The following is a 22124-nucleotide window of genomic DNA, read 5'->3' as shown; positions in this document are numbered from 1 at the left end:
CTATGGAATTTGGTTTTGAAAGTTACCAAAATATATTAGTCATCATGTGTGAACAATATGACATAATTTCAAAAAGGCATATTGCGTTAGGTTTTTACGAAAAAACGAAGCATCAGAATGAAAGCAGTTGATGAGTTATTAAGAGGAAATGTGGATCTATTTACACGTTACACTGTGAATTGTATACGAAAAGTTTTGTCAAACAAAAAAACCAGTCAAAGTATTGTACTTGCGGGGTATTGGCATACAGATGTGTGGCATGTATAGTGTTCCACTTGTAAGAATACTTGAGTATACGATGTTACATATTGTTTTATAGATACAGGAAAACCACGGTTAACCAAGCTGGGGTCAACCGAAACCCGAGTTACCTGAAACAATTCCAAAAATCGCAAATAAAAGAGAAGCTATACTCACAGAAACAGTTGCAGCTGAGTGTGCAAGGTGGTTGTTTGTGGTGAGAGGTTACTGACCTTGGTGAGTTTCTTCCCCATCCACTTAGTTACCAGTCTAAATGGAGCTACACTGCCAACAACACTGCATTGAAGTGGTTGTTTCTTTCCATTGCCTGGGTATTTTTGTGGTTGGTTGGTTTACAGAGGGGGGGGGGGGGGGGGGGGGGGGGAGGGGTGAGGGACCAAAGTGCATGGTCATCAGTCCCTGTGCTTTTGTGCTTTACTATAAACAGTGAAGTACAACATACTGTGTATTAATGCCCTAGGGGCTCCTTGTTAGCAGACCTTTTCAACCAGCTCAATCTTGTCTGCCTCAATACTGGCGCCCCTACTTTTCTTTCGGACACATCTCACACCTATTCCCATTTAGACCTCTCTATATGTACTCCCCAACTTGCACGCCGGTTTGAGTGGTATGCACTTTCTGATACATATTCGAGCGACCACTTCCCGTGTGTTATCCATCTCCTGCAGCATACCCCCTCTCCGTGCTTCTCTAATTGGACCATCTCCAAGGCAGACTGGGGGCTCTTCTCTTCCAGGGCGACCTTTCAGGATCAAACCTTCACAAGCTGCGATCGTCAGGTCGCACACCTCACGGAAGTCATTCTTGCTGCTGCTGAATATTCCATCCCTCACCCTACTTCTTCTCCACGTCGTGTACCGGTCCCCTGGTGGACCGCAGCATGTAGAGACGCTTTACGTGCTCGTCGACGTGCTTTACGCACATTTAAACGCCACCCTACAGTGGCGAATTGTATCAATTATAAACGATTACGTGCTCAGTGTCGTCGTATTATCAAAGAAAGCAAGAAAGCCAGCTGGGCTGCTTTCACAAGCACCTTCAACAGTTTTACTCCTTCTTCTGTTGTCTGGGGTAGCTTGCGCCGGCTATCTGGCACTAAGGTCCACTCACCAGTTTCTGGCTTGAAGGTCGCGAATGACGTCCTTGTGGCCCCTGAGGCTGTCTCCAATGCCTTCGGCCACTTTTTCGCAGAGGTTTCGAGCTCCGCTCATTACCACCCTGCCTTTCTCCCCCGCAAACAGGCAGAGGAGGCTAGGCCACCTAACTTCCGCTCCTCAAATTGTGAAAGTTATAATGCCCCATTCACCATGCGGGAACTCGAAAACGCACTTGGCCGATCACGGTCCTCCGCTCCAGGGCCTGATTCTATTCATATTCAGATGCTGAAGAACCTTTCTCCTGCGGGTAAAGGTTTTCTTCTTCGTACATACAATCGCATCTGGATTGAGGGACATGTTCCTGCATGCTGGCGCAAGTCTATTGTTGTCCCGATTCCTAAGCCGGGGAAGGACAAGCACTTGCCTTCCAGTTATCGACCTATCTCGCTTACCAGCTGTGTCTGTAAAGTGATGGAGCGAATGGTTAACTCTCGATTGGTTTGGCTGCTCGAGTCTCGACGCCTACTTACCAATGTACAATGTGGATTTCGTAGGCGCCGCTCTGCTGTTGACCATCTGGTTACCTTGTCGACCTTCATTATGAATAACTTCTTGCGGAAGCGCCCGACCGCGGCTGTGTTCTTTGATTTGGAGAAGGCTTACGACACCTGTTGGAGGGCGGGCATTCTCCGCACCATGCATACATGGGGCCTTCGCAGTCGCCTCCCTCTTTTTATTCGTTCCTTTTTAATGAATCGACAGTTCAGGGTACGTGTGGGTTCTGTCCTGTCCGACACCTTTCGCCAGGAGAATGGGGTGCCACAGGGCTCAGTTTTGAGCGTCGCTCTCTTCGCCATCGCGATCAATCCAATAATGGATTGCCTCCCAGCTGATGTATCAGGCTCCCTTTTCGTGGACGATTTTATCATCTATTGCAGCGCGCAGTGTACACGTGTCCTGGAGCACTGTCTTCAGCGTTCTCTTGACCGTCTTTACTCCTGGAGTGTCGCCAATGGCTTCCGTTTTTCTGCCGAGAAGACGGTCTGTATTAACTTCTGGCGCTACAAAGAGTTTCTCCCACCGTCCTTACGACTCGGTCCCGTTGCTCTCCCAATCGTGGAGATAACCAAATTTTTAGGCCTTACATTTGACAGGAAACTTAGCTGGTCTCCACATGTGTCATATTTGGCTGCCCGTTGTACCCATTCTTTAAATGTCCTCCGTGTTCTCAGTGGTATGTCGTGGGGAGTGGATCGAACCGTCCTACTTCGTCTATATCGGTCGATCGTCCGCTCCAAGCTGGATTATGGGAGCTTCGTATACTCCTCTGCACGGCCATCCATCTTACGCCGCCTCAACTCCATACAACATCGGGGTTTACGACTTGCGATCGGAGCATTTTATACCAGTCCCGTAGAGAGTCTTCATGCTGACGCTGGCGAATTGCCACTCACCTACCGGCGCGTTATACTGCTTTGTCGGTATGCCTGTCGGCTACTGTCAATGCCCGACCATCCGTCTTATCGTTCCTTTTTTGACGACTCTCTTGACCGTCAATACGGGTTGTATGTCTCTGCCCTGCTACCCCCTGGAGTTCGCTTTCGTCGCCTCCTTCAACACCTTAATTTTTCACTCCCTGCAACCATTCGAGTGGGCGAGAGCCGCACGCCACCTTGGCTCCAGGCTCAGGTCCACGTTCACCTTGACCTCAGCTCGCTCCCAGAAGTGGTCACCCCCGGTTCGGTCTACCACTCCCGTTTTTTGGAACTTCGTTCGAAGTTCATCTACATGACTTTCATTTATACAGATGGCTCTAAGACCAATGACAGGGTCGGGTGTTCCTTTATTGTCGGGGCACAAAGTTTCAAATACCGGCTCCATGGCCATTGTTCGGTCTTCACAGCTGAGCTCTTTGCCCTCTACCAGGCTGTTCTTTACATCTGCCGCCACCGACATTCTGCTTATGTCATCTGCTCAGATTCCCTGAGCGCCATCCAGAGCCTCAGTGATCCGTACCCGGTTCACCCTTTCGTACACCGGATCCAACGCTCTCTTCAGCAGCTGGTGGACGTCGGTTCTCCGGTTAGCTTTATGTGGGTTCCTGGCAATGTCGGTATCCCTGGGAACGAAGCTGCAGATGCCGCGGCCAAGGCTGCGGTCCTCCAGCCTCGGACAGCTTCTTGTTGTGTCCCTTCGTCCGATTTTAGCAGGATCATTTGTCGGCGCATTTTATCGCTGTGGCATGCCGATTGGGCTGCACTTACCGACAACAAGCTTCGGGCCTTAAAACCTGTTCCCGTGGCTTGGACGTCCTCCTCACGCCCTTCTCGGCGGGAGGAGGTCGTTTTAGCCCGGTTAAGAATTGGACACTGCCGGTTCAGCCATCGCCATCTGCTGACGGCTGCGCCGGCGCCGTTCTGCCCATGTGGGCACTTGCTGATGGTTAGACACATTTTAATGTCCTGTCCAGATCTTAACACACTGCGCCTCGATCTTAACCTGCCAAATACTTTCGATGCCATTTTAGCGGATGACCCACGAGCAGCTGCTCGTGTTCTTCGTTTTATCAATTTGACAAACCTCGCTAAGGACATTTGATGATGCTGTTTTTTAATCCTATGCCTGTCAGTCTGTCCTTTATCGTGTTTTCCCTTTTAGTTGTTGTTGTCAACTTGTGCCTCGCAGTGCATTAATGTACTTTAATCCTAAAACTATAATTTTAACTTTAGTAAAGAAAAAAAACAAATGCTACAATAAAGGTATTTTTAATTTCTTTGACCGTCAGAATTTTCAAAAATATGTACAATACAAAATACTGTAGTAGAAATTAGATGTTCATTGTGTAACCAAAAAAATTCTTATCTAAAACTGCCCCCACTCCCTGTTATTTCATTTACCCAGGGTTGTGCTGTGTGTACCATTTGACACCACTCCACTTGTAAGAATACTGGGGTGTACAGTGCTCTTACATGTTCTATTTGTATGTGTTCGTTTATATTTCTATTACCATGTGGTTTGAACATTTTTGATAGTTTTCTTTGTAATGCCACTACTTTCCATTTGTCTGATAGTTATATCAATAGCAGAGAAAAGTCAACTGTCTAGTATAACTGAAGAGGATGCAGCTCATTTCAGAGTGGCAGATTTCTTTCAGTGGAAAGTCCAGGATGGAATAACAACACAGAAAGAATAGATTGCTACTCATAACAAAGAGAAGGCAGTGAGCTGCAGACAAGCACAATTAACAAGAATTCTAAATATTTGAACTTTAAGGCAAAGTCTTTCTCAGTAGAAAATCAACAACAACAACAACAACAACAACACACACACACACACACACACACACACACACACACACACACACACACACACACACACCTGGCCACTCTTTTTTGGGCTTAGTACATTGAGACAGTGGCCATGTTTGTGAGTCGTGTGAATGAGTGTGTGTTTTCTACTTCTGAAGAAGAACTTTGTCTAAAAGCTTTTAAATATTTAGCATTATTCTTCATCATGTCAGTCCGTGACTGTGTGTGGTGAGGTGATTTATATGATTGAGATAATATCCAGGTAGGGAAAAAATTATTTTATTTTCTAAATATTTGCAAAAACTATAAAAAGTAGGTGCTTTGTGGAACCAAAGTACAATATTGTGCATATTTTATTTTATCTAATTGATAGTATTTTTGCTGTGTAACCTCCCCCCCCCCCCCCCCCCATTAAAAAATCTCCATCGATCCAGGCAACTACAGGGTGCAGCGTGGGAATATACTTATTACTAATAAAAAATCATAAAACTGAAAGTATCTGCATTATCAATTTAATTCTCATTTCTTTACGAAGAGGTATATTTAAAGCTTTATTTCATTAGGTTTTGAAAATTATATCGTAAAGGTGGCCTTCGTTCTGCTCGAGGCATTTCGAAAGTCAAAATCAGAAGTTTCTGTCCACTTTGTCCAGCACATCTGTCTATGATGGCAAGAGGAGCATGAGTATTGTTCTACATCTCATCCAGGTCCTTGAACGATTGATATACACCAAGGACTTAAGATAGTCCCATAAGGAAAAGTCACAGGGGAGCTAAATCTGCCAAGCAAGGTGGCCACTGAAGATTGCACCTCAAAGAGATGAGATGGTTAGGGAAGTGTTGGTCCACGAGAGTAATTGATGATCATGCTATGTGAACTGTGGCACTGTCTTGTTGGAACCAGACATACCTCAATCCATATCTTTCAAGTTAAGGAAGAAAAAACTCCTCAGTTATCCACACTCAGAAGTGACTGTAACTGCCCTATCATTCTGTGGGCCAGTAATGCCAATTTGCACACCAAACAGTCACACACTATGTATGCAGGGGTTGCTCATGAAGTTTTCGGGGGTTCATGCCACTTCAAAATCATATAATTTGTTTTATTCACGCATCCAGTCAAATGAAATTGTGCCTCATTGCTGAAGTACACAAGGCAAGGGCATCATGAGACAGGTTTCTGATCAAGACTTCACATGCACTTTTTGTGAAGCAATACAGCATGGATTAAATGTGTGCACTGCTGCCAGTTTGTATGGATGAAATTTCAAGTCCTCATGAAGAATTTGTCTGACTGTGTTCAGTCAGGAAGTGCAATGGCAGCTGCATGTTTGAATGCAGATTGCTTGGGGAATTCAAAATCACCAGCCATACTTTCTCAATGTTTTCTGCTGGCCGGGTGGTTCTCGAAGGCCCTGGTTTCTTTTTCTGCACGCTACCAGTATCCATAAATGTGTCCACCCACATAACATTAGCCTTTTGACCAGGAACATGATCTGCTAGTGCGATACTAAACTTTTCTATGAATGTATGCAGTGGATGAGAGAGGAGTACGTGTTTGGTATGGTGACTTACTTTGGTCATTCCAAATGGCTATTGGAAAAGTAAGTCACCATACCAAACACATGCTCCTCTCTCATCCACTATATGATCACTACTTAAAAAAAAAGAGAGTTAGGTCCTGCCCTTTCGAATATGCTCAGCCCCACTCAATAACGAGTAACGGCAAACATTTCAAACATGGAAGTTCCTGCGCTGCACCGCGAACTTTTGATAATCACTCTACCGCAAGTGTGGATGTTTGGTTGATTTTGTGTGTGTGTGTGTGTGTGTGTGTGTGTGTGTGTGTGTGTGTGCGCGTGTTGCGTGTTGCGTGTTGCGTGTGCGTAGCGTGGGGGTATGCGTGCATCTATTCCCACTAGAAAAAGAGCAAGGGCTCAAAAGTTAGTGTTAACTGCTTTCTATTTTTACAGATTTTTCCATCCATGTAATTGCTTTATCGTGATAGTATTTATGTATATGTAACTATTACCAAGCTCTGCAGGCAATTTCTAGGTAACTCGGCAAATTTTTACAGTTCAGTGGAGTTCATTTATTCAGCTTGTTATGTAGATCCATAGTGAAGGAGAACCTTCAGGAATGTTGCACCGAGTCAAGATATACTTAAGCAAAAAAAAAAACTATACTGCTTGATGGTATTAAAGCTTATCACAGCTAACTTCAGTCAAGTTAAGGGGAGGTTTATATCTTTTGGTTCAAAAAATTGATTTTCTTAATTGCATTTTTGGATCCATAAAAGTGTTTAGAATCCATGGTTTTTCCGAATATGGAATGGAAATGTTTGTTATTTGCGGCTGAACAAAAAAAAAATGCACCTGCTTGAAATCGGCCTTTTTCACGCACCAATTTTTTTCTTTCGGAGGACGAGTTATTGTACTGGTGCTTGGACGGAAACACAAAATGAAAATGAAAGTTTGAACGTGTGTGTTTGCAAGTTAGCCCCCACGCATTTGCATTCGGGTGCGAAGGCTGTGGAGATTGCAATGTTCCTGGCAGTTAGCAGCTTCAACAAAGGATTTCAGCAATTCTGATGACCACGATGATGATGGACGTCAGCCTGGGACTCTGTTCAACGCAGTTCGCCAAGCATTCGGACAACCACCGGATTCAAGCGGGCGAAAAACCACTTGTTACTGGCCGTATGAGCGGCTCTGGAGCAGTGCAGGATGGCCCAGATTGGGCAGAACATCCTCTATGAGGAAGAGAAAGGACTAGTTTTTCGTCCCGGAATAGCGATTGAATGTAAGTTGCATAATATTGCATTTATATGTAGTCAAAACTTCAAATGCGTTTTTCTCGAAATGACTTTTTTTTCATGTGGTATGGTAACTTCAAATCTACTGAACTGATCGGCATGATTCTTTGTTTCCAATGAAGCTAACAAAATTGTCTAGGAGTTGTACCACTTTTATTCATATCCATCAACTATAAACATTTTTATTTGGCCGACAAAGTCGAAAAATCAATGAAAGAAACCCTATTTTTTTTTCAAATGGCCGCCATTTTGTTTCCTATGGTCCAAATAACTTAAGCGAAGTACAATTCCTAAAGAATCTTATATACTTCGCTAACGTCAACTCAATTTTGATTTCAGATGAGCCGGCTGACCAGTGACATACCGCACGTGGAGGTCTTCATCGAAATTTTGTTTCGTTCCGTTTGGAGAGGAAATATGAATAAGCATTTTGACCAAATTTGACTTTTATATCTGTAACACATCTTGAGAAAAAAATTCTCAGAGAACATGCTTTTTTCGGGCCAAAGATATTAAACCTCCCCTTAATTAGAAAGAAAGCTGCTACTCTGAAAACAGACTTTACCTACTTGGTTATCCCAAAGAACTATTGTTTATATGATACTGGTTGCTTCACAATTACTTGATTACAGTGACATTTAAAAAAAAAAATACCGACATCTTTAAATACTGAGATTTATTTCTTTAAATACTGAGTCCCATTTATAGTACATTAGTGATTTTAAAACGGCTTTATGAAGACCACTGATACTTGCCCTGTTGCTAACAGAACTTTTCAGTTCCTGAATCTAAATATTCAGATAATTTGTAGAAACAGTGGCTAATGACATATTTTTTATTTTCTTTTGATATGATAGGTATTTTCAATCCTTTCTTTTTTTCAATGGGAGTTTGTTGAATATTTTCCTATCAGAGTATATAACTCCTCACTGGACCCTAGACAAAGATGAAACATTTACATGAAAATTATTTTTGTGTCTGTATAAATCACTGTTCACATGTAACTGATTTCTATCACCAGCAATCTAAAAACCATTAAGGAGTAAATGGTATTGTGATGTAAGAGTAATAATGGCTTCAGTAAGACGCATTGTTCTCTATATTACATAGTGTTCTTACTTCTTGCTTTTTCTGAATAAATACCTCATTTGCATTAAGTGCACAGCACCAGAAAATAATTCCATAAGACAAGAGGGCCTAAAAATACCCAAAATGAGCAAATTCTCTTACTTTTAGTGTCAATACAATGAGAGATGTTTCTAAAGGACATAACATGCTGAACTGAGTAACTTGATTAGTTTATCTATGCCTTGACCACCAACAGTACACGTTAACTTCATTTTAACATGTTATCCAACTGGATTCCAACTAATTTTACACAGTGTGTATGAATGCTTGGTTTCGAGGCGATATGATTTAATAAAATTTTCTCGACCAAGCTCTCCTCGGTCATTGTCAAGTGGTAAGACTGACTGCTGCACCGCTGGCTGTGACGTCACTAGTGCTCACTTCCTTGCCATATTTGGTAATGTTTTCATCCTGCATCCGTCGCACCCATTTTAACCTCATGATGGCTGGGTCCCAGGCTGTGCTGAGCTGCAAACTGCAGTCCTTGTTGATGGTGTTTCCAGAGATTTTTATTTCAATAGCTTCTTTTATGATGCCATCCCAAAATCCCTTCATCCTCACAACCACAGATGTTTCGTTGAATAGAATTCGGTGTCCATTTTCTAAGGCATGTTCTGCCATGATGATGGCTGTTAATCAGTTGAAATCAATTTGCTAAAGTAAATAAAGAAAACATGATTTTGCTACTGGTTGCGAATCTCACTACCGCACTTTCAGGTCTGTCACGAAATATGCCATGAGTCACAGAATGATTGCAAAGGTGTTATAAAGGATACTGTTTTTGAGCCAGCGCAAGATCTCAATATTCTGCCAAAACATCATCACAGCCAGCAGAATTTCTCCTTTTAGTCATGTGATGCATTTTATAATTTCCTTAGGGGTTCAGTTTTTTAAGCTAATGTTTGTTGGTAGTGCAGTAGTGTCTGCATAAGTGAGTCTGATGGATCTATATTTGGTTGTTTATTAGTGGGTGCTGCCGCTTTTAGGAAGTAATTCCTGAATCTGATAACCAGTGAATTGAAAGTGTCATTATTTCTGCCAGAGACTTAGATTTCTAGTGGGTTATTATTCTGGAATGTTTCTTGTTTAATAATGTTCCAATTAGTTTTTGCCATTTTTCGGAGTGTTTTATTTTTTGAGCAAAGTAGGAGGGTGGTTTTTAAAAGTTCTCAGAATGGAATAGAAAAAAAGTACTTACATCACTGAAACTTTTTTATTTTTCAATGTAGTCTCCTTGTAGATTAATGCAATTGGTCCAACAATGTTGCAGTGCCTTGATCCCATCTTGAAAATGAGTTTCCTACAGGCCTGCAAAATAGTTGTCAACTCCGGCTATCAATTCTTTGTTTGAAGTGAATCTTTGTCCACCAAGAAAAATTTTCAGTTTTGGGAAGAGATGGAAGTCTGACAGAGCCATATCAGGTGAATAAGGTGGGTTTGGCAACAATTCATACTTTAGTTCATGTAATTTTGCCATCGCGACGGCACATATGTGTGGGCACACATTGTCTTGATGGAAGAGGACTTCTTCCTTCCTAAACATTGCCTTTTTTCGCATATCTTTCATTGCAATTTGTCCAGGAGGTTAGCATAGTGTTCTCCAGTAATTGTTTGCCTAGTGGGGAGATAATCTACAAACAGAATCCCCTTCATATCCCGGAACACATGTGCCGTGACCTTTCCTGCCAAGGGAATTGTCTGTGCTTTATTTAGTGGCAGAGAATTAGCATGTTTCCTCTGCTCTGACTGTTGTTTTGCCTCTGGGGTACTGTAGTGCACCCAAGTTTCATCTGTGGTCACAAACTGCCGCAAAAAATCTTGTTCATTTCTCCTAAAACTCGCCAGACATTGTTCCAATATGTCCATTCTCATGCGTTTTTGATCCAGCGTCAAGAGTTGCAGCACCCATCTTGCAGATAATTTTTTCATTTCTAATTCTTCAGTTAAAGTGTGATATACCCTTTCAGATGACATCTGGCAAGTGTGAGCAGTTTCACACACTTTCAGTCGGCAATCCTCCATGACCATTTTGTGCACTTTTGCAACGATTTCTGGAGTAGTGACACATTTTGGCCGACCACTGCATTGATCATCATCTGAGCTCTCCTGACAAAATTTAAATTCATTTGTCCACCTGACAACAGTTGAATATGAAGGAGCAGTATCCCCCAGTGTGTTCTGGAAATTGGTATGAATGTCCTTTGCTTTCTAATCACTGCTTGAATCTTGATTTTTTTTCCATCTTCGCAAATCACTATGCAGGACAACAACAGAGCCATGTCACTACCACATCTCTCTTCAAAGAGCACTGACGTGGCATGTGTTTACAGGCAACAGTCTAAAGAATATCACATGAACAACTCGTTGCGCTAGTGCTGACCTCTCATGGTGATTCCAAGAACTTTTCAAACCATCCTCGTACATGAGTGTAACTTTTTTAATGACAGACTAGAGGATTTTACAGTGCTGGTGGTAATGGACTTTCAACTCTTGCCTACAACTTGTCCTCTGAATTAAGTAGAGATCTCTCTTCCTAACACAATAAACTTTAATCCCAAGGATTGACTTTCCCTTATTCTTCCATCTGTTTAATTTTGCTCTTTTTTGTTTTAATGGCAATACAGCCGTAAATTTCTCCCCACTGTTTGAGGAATATGATATTGTAAGGTGCTTAAAAATGTTATTAGCAAGGCAAAAAGTATGTGGTGTGCAAATAGAATAGCTAATTCACAGGATAAAATTAAAATCATATGGTCAGTTGTGAAGGAAGTGTCTGGTCAGCAGCACAAGGTCGATGATATAAACTCAGCTCGCAGTAATAATATTTCTGTTACTGATAAATCAGACATATGTACAGTATTTAACAATCATTTTTTGAGCATTGCTGGTGCCTTAAATAAAAATTTAGTTTCTACAGGAAATCATATAAATTTATTAGCAAAGCCTTTCCGAGATTGACGTCTGAAATACTCCTCTGTGATACAGACAAGACAGAGATTGAGTCAATAATTAAATCACTGAAGACTAAGGACTCTCATGGTTATGATGGAGTGTCTAGCAGAATATTAAAGTACTGTGCTGCACATGTTAGCCCTGTATTTAGCCATATTTGTAATTTTTCCCCTAGGAATGGTCAGTTTCCTGAGCGATTAAAGTACTCAGTAGTAAAGCTGCTTTATAAAAAGGGAGAAAGGGATAATGTAGATAATTTTAGACCTATTTCTATGCCATCAGTGTTAGCAAAAGTTATCGAGAAGGCTGTGTATGTAAGGATAATTGACCATTTTATATCACACGATTTGCTATCAAATGTACAGTTCGGCTTTGACACTGAAAATGCAATATTCTCTTTTCTCTGTGAGGTACTGGATGGGCTAAACAAAAAGTTTCGAACACTTGGTGTATTTTTTGATTTAACAAAGGCATTTGACTGTGTTGATCTCACAATATTGCTCCAGAAGTTGGACCATTACGGAATAAGGGGAGTAGCTCACAATTGGTTCACCTCTTACTTTAGCAACAGGCAGCAAAAGGTCATTATTCACAATGTTGATAATGGTTGTGATGTGGGATCTGAGTGGGGTACTGTCAAGTGTGGGGTGCCTCAGGGATCAGTGTTGGGGCCGCTCCTGTTCCTTATTTATATAAATGATATGCCCTCTAGTATTATGGGTAACTCTAAAATATTTCTGTTTGCTGATGACACTAGCTTGGTAGTAAAGGATGTTGTGTGCAACATTGACTTGGTTTGAAGTAGTGCAGTACATGACCTCAGTTTGTGGCTTGTGGAAAATAAACTAATGTTAAATCACAACAAAACTCAGTTTTTACAGTTTCTAACACACAATTCAACAAAACCTGACATTTTCATCTCACAGAACGGACATATGATTAGTGAAACTGAACAGTTCAAATTTCTAGGTGTTCAGATAGATAGTAAGCTGTCGTGGAAAGCCCATGTTCAGGATCTTGTTCAAAGACTTAATACTGCCATTTTCACTATTCGAACGGTATCAAAAGTGAGTGATACTTGGACACGTAAATTAGTCTACTTTGCTTATTTTCATTCATGTATGTTGTATGGTATTATGTTTTGGGGTAACTCTTCCCATTCTAGAATGATATTTTTGGCTTAGAAACGGGCGGTTCGGGCAATAAGCAGTGTCAGTTCACGAACCTCTTGTCGACCTCTGTTCACGAGCCTGGATATTTTGACATTGGCCTCTCAATATTTATATTCCTTATTGTCGTTTCTTGTTACCAATATTAGTTTATTTCCAAGAAAAAGCAGCTTTCACTCTGTTAATACTCGGCAGAAATCAAACCTCCATTTGAATCGGACTTCCTTAACTCTTGTGCAAAAAGGTGTGCAGTATACTGCTGCATCCATTTTCAATAAGCTGCCACTCAAATTCAAAAATCTTAGCAGTAATCCTAGCGCTTTCAAATCAAAACTTAAGAGTTTCCTCATGGGTGACTCCTCCTATTCTGTTGAGGAGTTCCTTGAAAAATTAAGCTGATTCTTATTGCATTGCTGATAGCGTCTACTTAAACTTATGGACTGACTTTTTTTCAGGTTCATGAACATTTATTTTTATCTGTTATTACTTTTATGTTGTAAGTTCATGTACTGACACGTTCCATGACCTTGGAGTTTTTCTCCTCAATTTGGTCCTACGGAATTTGACGTGTAAATAAATAAATAAATAAATAAATAAATATAGTCATTGTTTATGATTGTATAATATAATAATTTTTCTTCTGAGACATGTATTTAAATGATCAGTATTTTTCATTATTAACATTTGACTGTCATAGTGAAATAAACCAATGTCTAGGTTTTACAGCTAAGGCACTGCAGGTTGTTGGGTCTGTTGGCAATAACTGTTGCACAATGTCTTTCAATTCTCATAGAGAATTTTACTGTGAAAAATAATCCAAAGCCAGATATCAACAAATCTAGATACCCTTGGTAAATGTCATCTGGCAGAAAATAAACATTAAACACTCCACAAGTAATAAGTCACTATTTAAATATGCACAACCTTCATAAAACTATTTTTAGCTTTTATAGCTGAGAAAAAAAATGGAATAAGCAATGAAAGGCTAACACTGTCTAAGTCAGTGTGTGGAATGTCACGTGTTCGAACTTGGTAAAGAAGCTAGAAAATCTGAAATGCAAAAGGTCAATCTAGATACAGTAGGGGTCAGTGAAGTGAAATGGAAAGAAGATAAGGATTTCTTGCCAGGATAATAGAGGGTAATGTCAACAGTAGCAGAAAAAGAAATATAATGGCAGTTGGATTTATTTTGAATAGGAAGGTTGGGCAAAGAGTGAGTTTCTGTGAACTGTTCAGTGACAGTGTTATTCTTGTCAGATTTGACAGCAAATTAACACTGACAACAATAGTTCAGATATGCATACCGACATTTCAAGCCGAAGTTGAACAGAGAGAGTGAGTATATGAGAATACTGAATGGCTAACACCGTATGTGAAAGGAGGCAATAATCTAAGAGTTGTGGGGGTTAGAAAGTGGTTAAAGGGAAGTAGCAGAAGAAAGAGTTATGGGAGAATGTTGGCTTGATAGTAAGAATAAGAGTAGAGAGAGACTAATTGAGTTCTGCAGTAAATTTCATCTAGTAATAGTAAATAACCTGTTCAAGAATTGCAAGAGGAAGATGTATACTTGGAATAGGCCCAGAGAGACTGGAAGATTACAGCTGGATTACATCATGGCCAGCAGAGATCCCAAAATCAGATATTGGATTGTTATGCATACCCATGGGCAGATGTAGACACAGATCATAATTTAGTAATGATGAAGAGTAAACTGAAGTTTAAGAGAATCATCTGGAAGAACCTGTGTACCAGAAGTTGGATACTAAAATACTGAGGTATGATGAGACACATTTGACGTTCGCTAAAGATGTTGATACTGCGATAAGGAATGCCACGGTAAGCAGTTACAGTTGAAGTGGTGTGGATAGCTTTAAAAGGAGCAATCACAGACATTGGACAGATAAACATAGGTCAGAAAAGGTGTGAAGAAATCGAAAAAGAAATTATTGTTGGACAGACTTATTCAGCATATAGAAAAGTCAAAACAACCTTTGGTGAAATTAAAAGCAAGGGTGCCAAAATTAAGAGTGCAGTGGGAATAACAGCTTATGCTGCCACATTGCTGACAACAGTATTATACAGAGGAGTGGGAGAGAAAATTAAGAATTTTGGTAAATGACATTCAGTTTGGCTTTAGGAAAGATAAAGGCACCAGGGAGGTTGTCCTGACATTGTGGTTGATAATGGCAGCAAGACTGAAAAAAAGTCAAGGCAGAAACGTTTGATTTATTGGCCATGAAAAAGTGTTTGACAATGTAAGATGCAGGGAATGATGAGTAATATACAAAATGTACAAAACCAAGAGGGAACGATAAGACTGGAAGCCCAAGAATGAATTGTCAGATTAAAATCAGATTAAAGCACTTAATAAAGGCAAGTTTCCCAGTCCTGACAACATACCAATAATGTTCCTTTCTGAGTATACTGATATTTAACAAGCATATACAACCACTCACTCAACTAATGATCCATGCGAAAAGACTGGAACGTTGCACAGGTCACACAAATACTCTAGGAAGGAAATAGAAGTAATCCACTGAATTATGGACTCATATTACTAATGTTGATTTGCAGTAGGATTTTGGAACATATACTGTGTTTGAACATTATGAATTGCCTCAAAGGTAAGGCCTGTTGACAACCTGTCAGCACAAATTACGAAAATATTGTTCCTGTGAAAACAACTAGCTCTTCATTCAAAAAATAATCAGTGCTATCAACAGGTAGTCTTAAACTGATTCCATATTTATAAATTTCCAGAAGACTTTTGACATCGTTACTCACAAGAGACTTCTAGTTATGGCTGCCAATGGAATATCAACTTTAGTTGTGCAACTAGATTCACAGTTTCCTGTCAGGGAGTAGTAATGGATGGATCAATGGAAAGTCATTGAGTAAAACAGAAGTGATATCTGACATTCCCCAAGGAACATGTTATAGGCCCTCAGCTGTTCATAATCTTCATAAATGACTTAGGAGTCAATCTGAGCAGCCCTCTTAGATTGTTTGCAGTTGATGCTGTCATTTACAGTCTAGTAAAGACATCAGAAGATCAAAACCAATAGCAAAATGATTTAGATATGATATCCTACAGTGCAAAAAGTGGCAATCCTCACTCAGAATGGAAAAGTGTGAGGTCATTCACATGAGTAGAAAAGGAAATTCGTTAAATTTCAGTTACACGATAAATCACACAAATGTAAAGGCTGTTGATTTGACTAAATACCTAGGAATTAGAATTACAAACAACTTAAATTGGAATAATCACATAGGTACTGCTGTGAGGAAGGCAAATCAAAGGCTAAGTTTTATTGGCATGATGCTTGGAAGATGCAACAGGCCTACTTAGGAGACTGCCTATAACACACTTGTTTGTCCTCTGCTAGAGTATTGCCATGCTGTATAGGATCCTTATTAGATAGGATTCACAGAGGACATCAAAAAAGTTAAAAGAAGGACAACTCATCTTGTATATTGTGAAATTGGGGAGAGAGTGTCATGGATATGATAAGCAAGTTGCGATGGCAATGATTAAAACAAAGGCATTTTTTATTATAGTGGGATCTCTTAATGAAATTTCAGTCACCAACTTTCTCCTCTGAATGAGATGATATTTTATTGTCACCATATAACACAGGGAGAAATGATCATCATACTAAAGTAAGAGAAATTTGAGATCCTTCAGAAAAATCTGAGGTTCAGTTTTCCCTGTTCGCTTTTAGAGAATGGAATGGTAGAGAAATAGTGTGAAGGTGTTTTGACGAACCCTCTGACAGGCACTTAAGTGTGAATTGCAGGTTAGTTATGCAGATGTAGATGTAAAAAGAGTGTAAGACAAGGATGTAGTCTTTTGCCCCTCTTGTTGAATCAATACACAGAAAAAGCAGTGACAGAAATGAAAGAACAGTTCAAGAGTGGGATTAAAATTCAGTGTGAAATGATATAAATGATAGGATTCAATGATGACATTGCCATCATTAGTGAAGGTGAAAGATAATTACAGACTTGATTGAATGGAATGAACATTCTAATGAGTACAGAACATGGATTGAGATTTAAAGGTAAGGAGAACAGTGAGAAGTTCAACAGCAAAATTGGTGATCATGAAGTTCAGGAATCCTGGCTACCATGGAAGCGAAATAACCCATGATGGACAAAGCAAGGGAGACACAAAAAGCAGAGTAGCACACACAAATAGGGCATGCCTGGCCTAAACAAGTTGATTAGTATGAAACATAGGCCTTAATTTGATGAAGATATTTCTGAGCATGTATGTTTGGAGCATAGCATTGTATGGTTGTGAATCATGAATTGTGGGAAACCTGGAACAGAACAGAATAGAAGCATCTGAGATGTGGTGCTATGAAAGAATGTTGAAAATTAGGTGGACTGTTGAGGTCAGGAATGAGGAAGTTCTCTGCAGAACCAATGAAGAAAGGAACTTACGGAAAACAGTAATCCACTAAATTACAGTCACATATCATCAACGTCAGTATGCAGCAGAATTTTAGATATTGTGATGAACATTATGACTCTTTTGAAGAAAACAGTCTATTGACACACAGTTAACACTGATTTAGGAAACATCGTTCTTCTGAAACACAACTAGCTCTTTATTAACTTGAAGTGTTGAGTGCTACTGGCAAGGAACTTCAAATTGATTCCATATTTCTAGATTTCCAGAAGGCTTTTGATACTGTACGACACAAGTGGCTTGTAGTGAAATTGCTTGCTTATGAAATATTACCTCTGTTGACTGGATTTGTGATTTCTTGTGAGAGAGGTCACAGTTCGTAGTAATTCGCAGAAAGACATCGAGTAAAACAGAAATGATTTCTGGCATTCCCCAAGATACGGTTACAGGTCCTCTGCTGTTCCTTATCTATATAAACAACTTAGGAGGCAATCTGGGCAGCTGTCTTAGATTGTCTGTAGATGATGCTGTCATTTATTTTCTAGTAAAGTCATCAGAAGATCAAAACAAATTTCAAAACAGTTTAGAAAAGATATCTGTATGGTGTGAAAATTTCATCCACATGAGTGTTAACTGGAATCCGCCAACCTTCAGTTACACAATAAATCAGTCAAATATAAAGGACATAAATTCAACTAGATACCTAGGAATTACAGTTACAAACAACTTAAATTGGAAAGAACATGCAGAAAATGTTGTGGGAAAGGCAAAGCAAAGACTGCAGTTTATTGGCAGAACACTTAGAAAACGTAACAGATCTACTACAGAACTGCCTACATTATGCTTATTCGTTCTCTTTTGAGGTACTGCTGTGTGGTCTGGGGTCCTTACTAGACATGATTAACAGAATGAGATTTTCACTCTGCAGCGGAGTGTGCGCTGATATGAAACTTCCTGGCAGATTAAAACTGTGTGCCCGACCGAGACTCGAACTCGGGACCTTTGCCTTTCGCGGGCAAGTGCTCTACCAACTGAGCTACCGAAGCACGACTCACGCCCGGTACTCACAGCTTTACTTCTGCCAGTACCTCGTCTCCTACCTTCCAAACTTTACAGAAGCACTCCTGCGAACCTTGCAGAACTAGCACTCCTGAAAGAAAGGATATTACGGAGACATGGCTTAGCCACAGCCTGGGGGATGTTTCCAGAATGAGATTTTCACTCTGCAGCGGAGTGTGCGCTGATATGAAACTTCCTGGCAGATTAAAACTGTGTGCCCGACCGAGACTCGAACTCGGGACCTTTGCCTTTCGCGGGCAAGTGCTCTACCAACTGAGCTACCGAAGCACGACTCACGCCCGGTACTCACAGCTTTACTTCTGCCAGTACCTCGTCTCCTACCTTCCAAACTTTACAGAAGCTCTCCTGCGAACCTTGCAGAACTAGCACTCCTGAAAGAAAGGATATTGCGAAGACATGGCTTAGCCACAGCCTGGGGGATGTTTCCAGAATGAGATTTTCACTCTGCAGCGGAGTGTGCGCTGATATGAAACTTCCTGGCAGATTAAAACTGTGTGCCCGACCGAGACTCGAACTCGGGACCTTTGCCTTTCGCGGGCAAGTGCTCTACCAACTGAGCTACCGAAGCACGACTCACGCCCGGTACTCACAGCTTTACTTCTGCCAGTACCTCGTCTCCTACCTTCCAAACTTAACAGAAGCTCTCCTGCGAACTTTGCAGAACTAGCACTCCTGAAAGAAAGGATATTGCGGAGACATGGCTTAGCCACAGCCTGGGGGATGTTTCCAGAATGAGATTTTCACTCTGCAGCGGAGTGTGCGCTGATATGAAACTTCCTGGCAGATTAAAACTGTGTGCCCGACCGAGACTCGAACTCAGGACCTTTGCCTTTCGCGGGCAAGTGCTCTACCAACTGAGCTACCGAAGCACGACTCACGCCCGGTACTCACAGCTTTACTTCTGCCAGTACCTCGTCTCCTACCTTCCAAACTTTACAGAAGCTCTCCTGTGAACCTCGCAGAACTAGCACTCCTGAAAGAAAGGATATTGCGGAGACATGGCTTAGCCACAGCCTGGGGGATGTTTCCAGAATGAGATTTTCACTCTGCAGCGGAGTGTGCGCTGATATGAAACTTCCTGGCAGATTAAAACTGTGTGCCCGACCGAGACTCGAACTCGGGACCTTTGCCTTTCGCGGGCAAGTGCTCTACCAACTGAGCTACCGAAGCACGACTCACGCCCGGTACTCACAGCTTTACTTCTGCCAGTACCTCGTCTCCTACCTTCCAAACTTTACAGAAGCTCATATGCGAACCTTGCAGAACTAGCACTCCTGAAAGAAAGGATATTGCGGAGACATGGCTTAGCCACAGCCTGGGGGATGTTTCCAGAATGAGATTTTCACTCTGCAGCGGAGTGTGCGCTGATATGAAACTTCCTGGCAGATTAAAACTGTGTGCCCGACCAAGACTCGAACTCGGGACCTTTGCCTTTCGCGGGCAAGTGCTCTACCAACTGAGCTACCGAAGCACGTCTCACGCCCGGTACTCACAGCTTTACTTCTGCCAGTACCTCGTCTCCTACCTTCCAAACTTTACAGAAGCTCTCCTGCGAACTTTGCAGAACTAGCACTCCTGAAAGAAAGGATATTGCAGAGACATGGCTTAGCCACAGCCTGGGGGATGTTTCCAGAATGAGATTTTCACTCTGCAGCGGAGTGTGCGCTGATATGAAACTTCCTGGCAGATTAAAACTGTGTGCCCGACCGAGACTCGAACTCAAGACCTTTGCCTTTCACGGGCAAGTGCTCTACCAACTGAGCTACCGAAGCATGACTCACGCCCGGTACTCACAGCTTTACTTCTGCCAGTACCTCGTCTCCTACCTTCCAAACTTTACAGAAGCTCTCCTGCGAACCTTGCAGAACTAGCACTCCTGAAAGAAAGGATATTGCGGAGACATGGCTTAGCCACAGCCTGGGGGATGTTTCCAGAATGAGATTTTCACTCTGCAGCGGAGTGTGCGCTGATATGAAACTTCCTGGCAGATTAAAACTGTGTGCCCGACCGAGACTCGAACTCAGGACCTTTGCCTTTCGCGGGCAAGTGCTCTACCAACTGAGCTACCGAAGCACGACTCACGCCCGGTACTCACAGCTTTACTTCTGCCAGTACCTCGTCTCCTACCTTCCAAACTTTACAGAAGCTCTCCTGCGAACCTTGCAGAACTAGCACTCCTGAAAGAAAGGATATTGCGGAGACATGGCTTAGCCACAGCCTGGGGGATGTTTCCAGAATGAGATTTTCACTCTGCAGCGGAGTGTGCGCTGATATGAAACTTCCTGGCAGATTAAAACTGTGTGCCCGACCGAGACTCGAACTCGGGACCTTTGCCTTTCGCGGGCAAGTGCTCTACCAACTGAGCTACCGAAGCACGACTCACGCCCGGTACTCACAGCTTTACTTCTGCCAGTACCTCGTCTCCTACCTTCCAAACTTTACAGAAGCTCTCCTGCGAACCTTGCAGAACTAGCACTCCTGAAAGAAAGGATATTGCGGAGACATGGCTTAGCCACAGCCTGGGGGATGTTTCCAGAATGAGATTTTCACTCTGCAGCGGAGTGTGCGCTGATATGAAACTTCCTGGCAGATTAAAACTGTGTGCCCGACCGAGACTCGAACTCAGGACCTTTGCCTTTCGCGGGCAAGTGCTCTACCAACTGAGCTACCGAAGCACGACTCACGCCCGGTACTCACAGCTTTACTTCTGCCAGTACCTCGTCTCCTACCTTCCAAACTTTACAGAAGCTCTCCTGCGAACCTTGCAGAACTTGCACTCCTGAAAGAAAGGATATTGCGGAGACATGGCTTAGCCACAGCCTGGGGGATGTTTCCAGAATGAGATTTTCACTCTGCAGCGGAGTGTGCGCTGATATGAAACTTCCTGGCAGATTAAAACTGTGTGCCCAACCGAGACTCGAACTCGGGACCTTTGCCTTTCGCGGGCAAGTGCTCTACCAACTGAGCTACCGAAGCACGACTCACGCCCGGTACTCACAGCTTTACTTCTGCCAGTACCTCGTCTCCTACCTTCCAAACTTTACAGAAGCTCTCCTGCGAACCTTGCAGAAATAGCACTCCTGAAAGAAAGGATATTGCGGAGACATGGCTTAGCCACAGCCTGGGTGATGTTTCCAGAATGAGATTTTCACTCTGCAGCGGAGTGTGCGCTGATATGAAACTTCCTGGCAGATTAAAACTGTGTGCCCGACCGAGACTCGAACTCGGGACCTTTGCCTTTCGCGGGCAAGTGCTCTACCAACTGAGCTACCGAAGCACGACTCACGCCCGGTACTCACAGCTTTACTTCTGCCAGTACCTCGTCTCCTACCTTCCAAACTTTACAGAAGCTCTCCTGCGAACCTTGCAGAACTAGCACTCCTGAAAGAAAGGATATTGCGGAGACATGGCTTAGCCACAGCCTGGGGGATGTTTCCAGAATGAGATTTTCACTCTGCAGCGGAGTGTGCGCTGATATGAAACTTCCTGGCAGATTAAAACTGTGTGCCCGACCGAGACTCGAACTCAAGACCTTTGCCTTTCACGGGCAAGTGCTCTACCAACTGAGCTACCGAAGCATGACTCACGCCCGGTACTCACAGCTTTACTTCTGCCAGTACCTCGTCTCCTACCTTCCAAACTTTACAGAAGCTCTCCTGCGAACCTTGCAGAACTAGCACTCCTGAAAGAAAGGATATTGCGGAGACATGGCTTAGCCACAGCCTGGGGGATGTTTCCAGAATGAGATTTTCACTCTGCAGCGGAGTGTGCGCTGATATGAAACTTCCTGGCAGATTAAAACTGTGTGCCCGACCGAGACTCGAACTCAGGACCTTTGCCTTTCGCGGGCAAGTGCTCTACCAACTGAGCTACCGAAGCACGACTCACGCCCGGTACTCAC

Source organism: Schistocerca cancellata, chromosome 1 (genome assembly GCF_023864275.1).
Source record: "Schistocerca cancellata isolate TAMUIC-IGC-003103 chromosome 1, iqSchCanc2.1, whole genome shotgun sequence".
In the NCBI taxonomy this organism is placed as follows: Eukaryota; Metazoa; Arthropoda; class Insecta; order Orthoptera; family Acrididae; genus Schistocerca; species Schistocerca cancellata.
The sequence above is the reverse complement of the archived record's forward strand: the minus strand, read 5'-3'. Positions refer to the sequence as shown.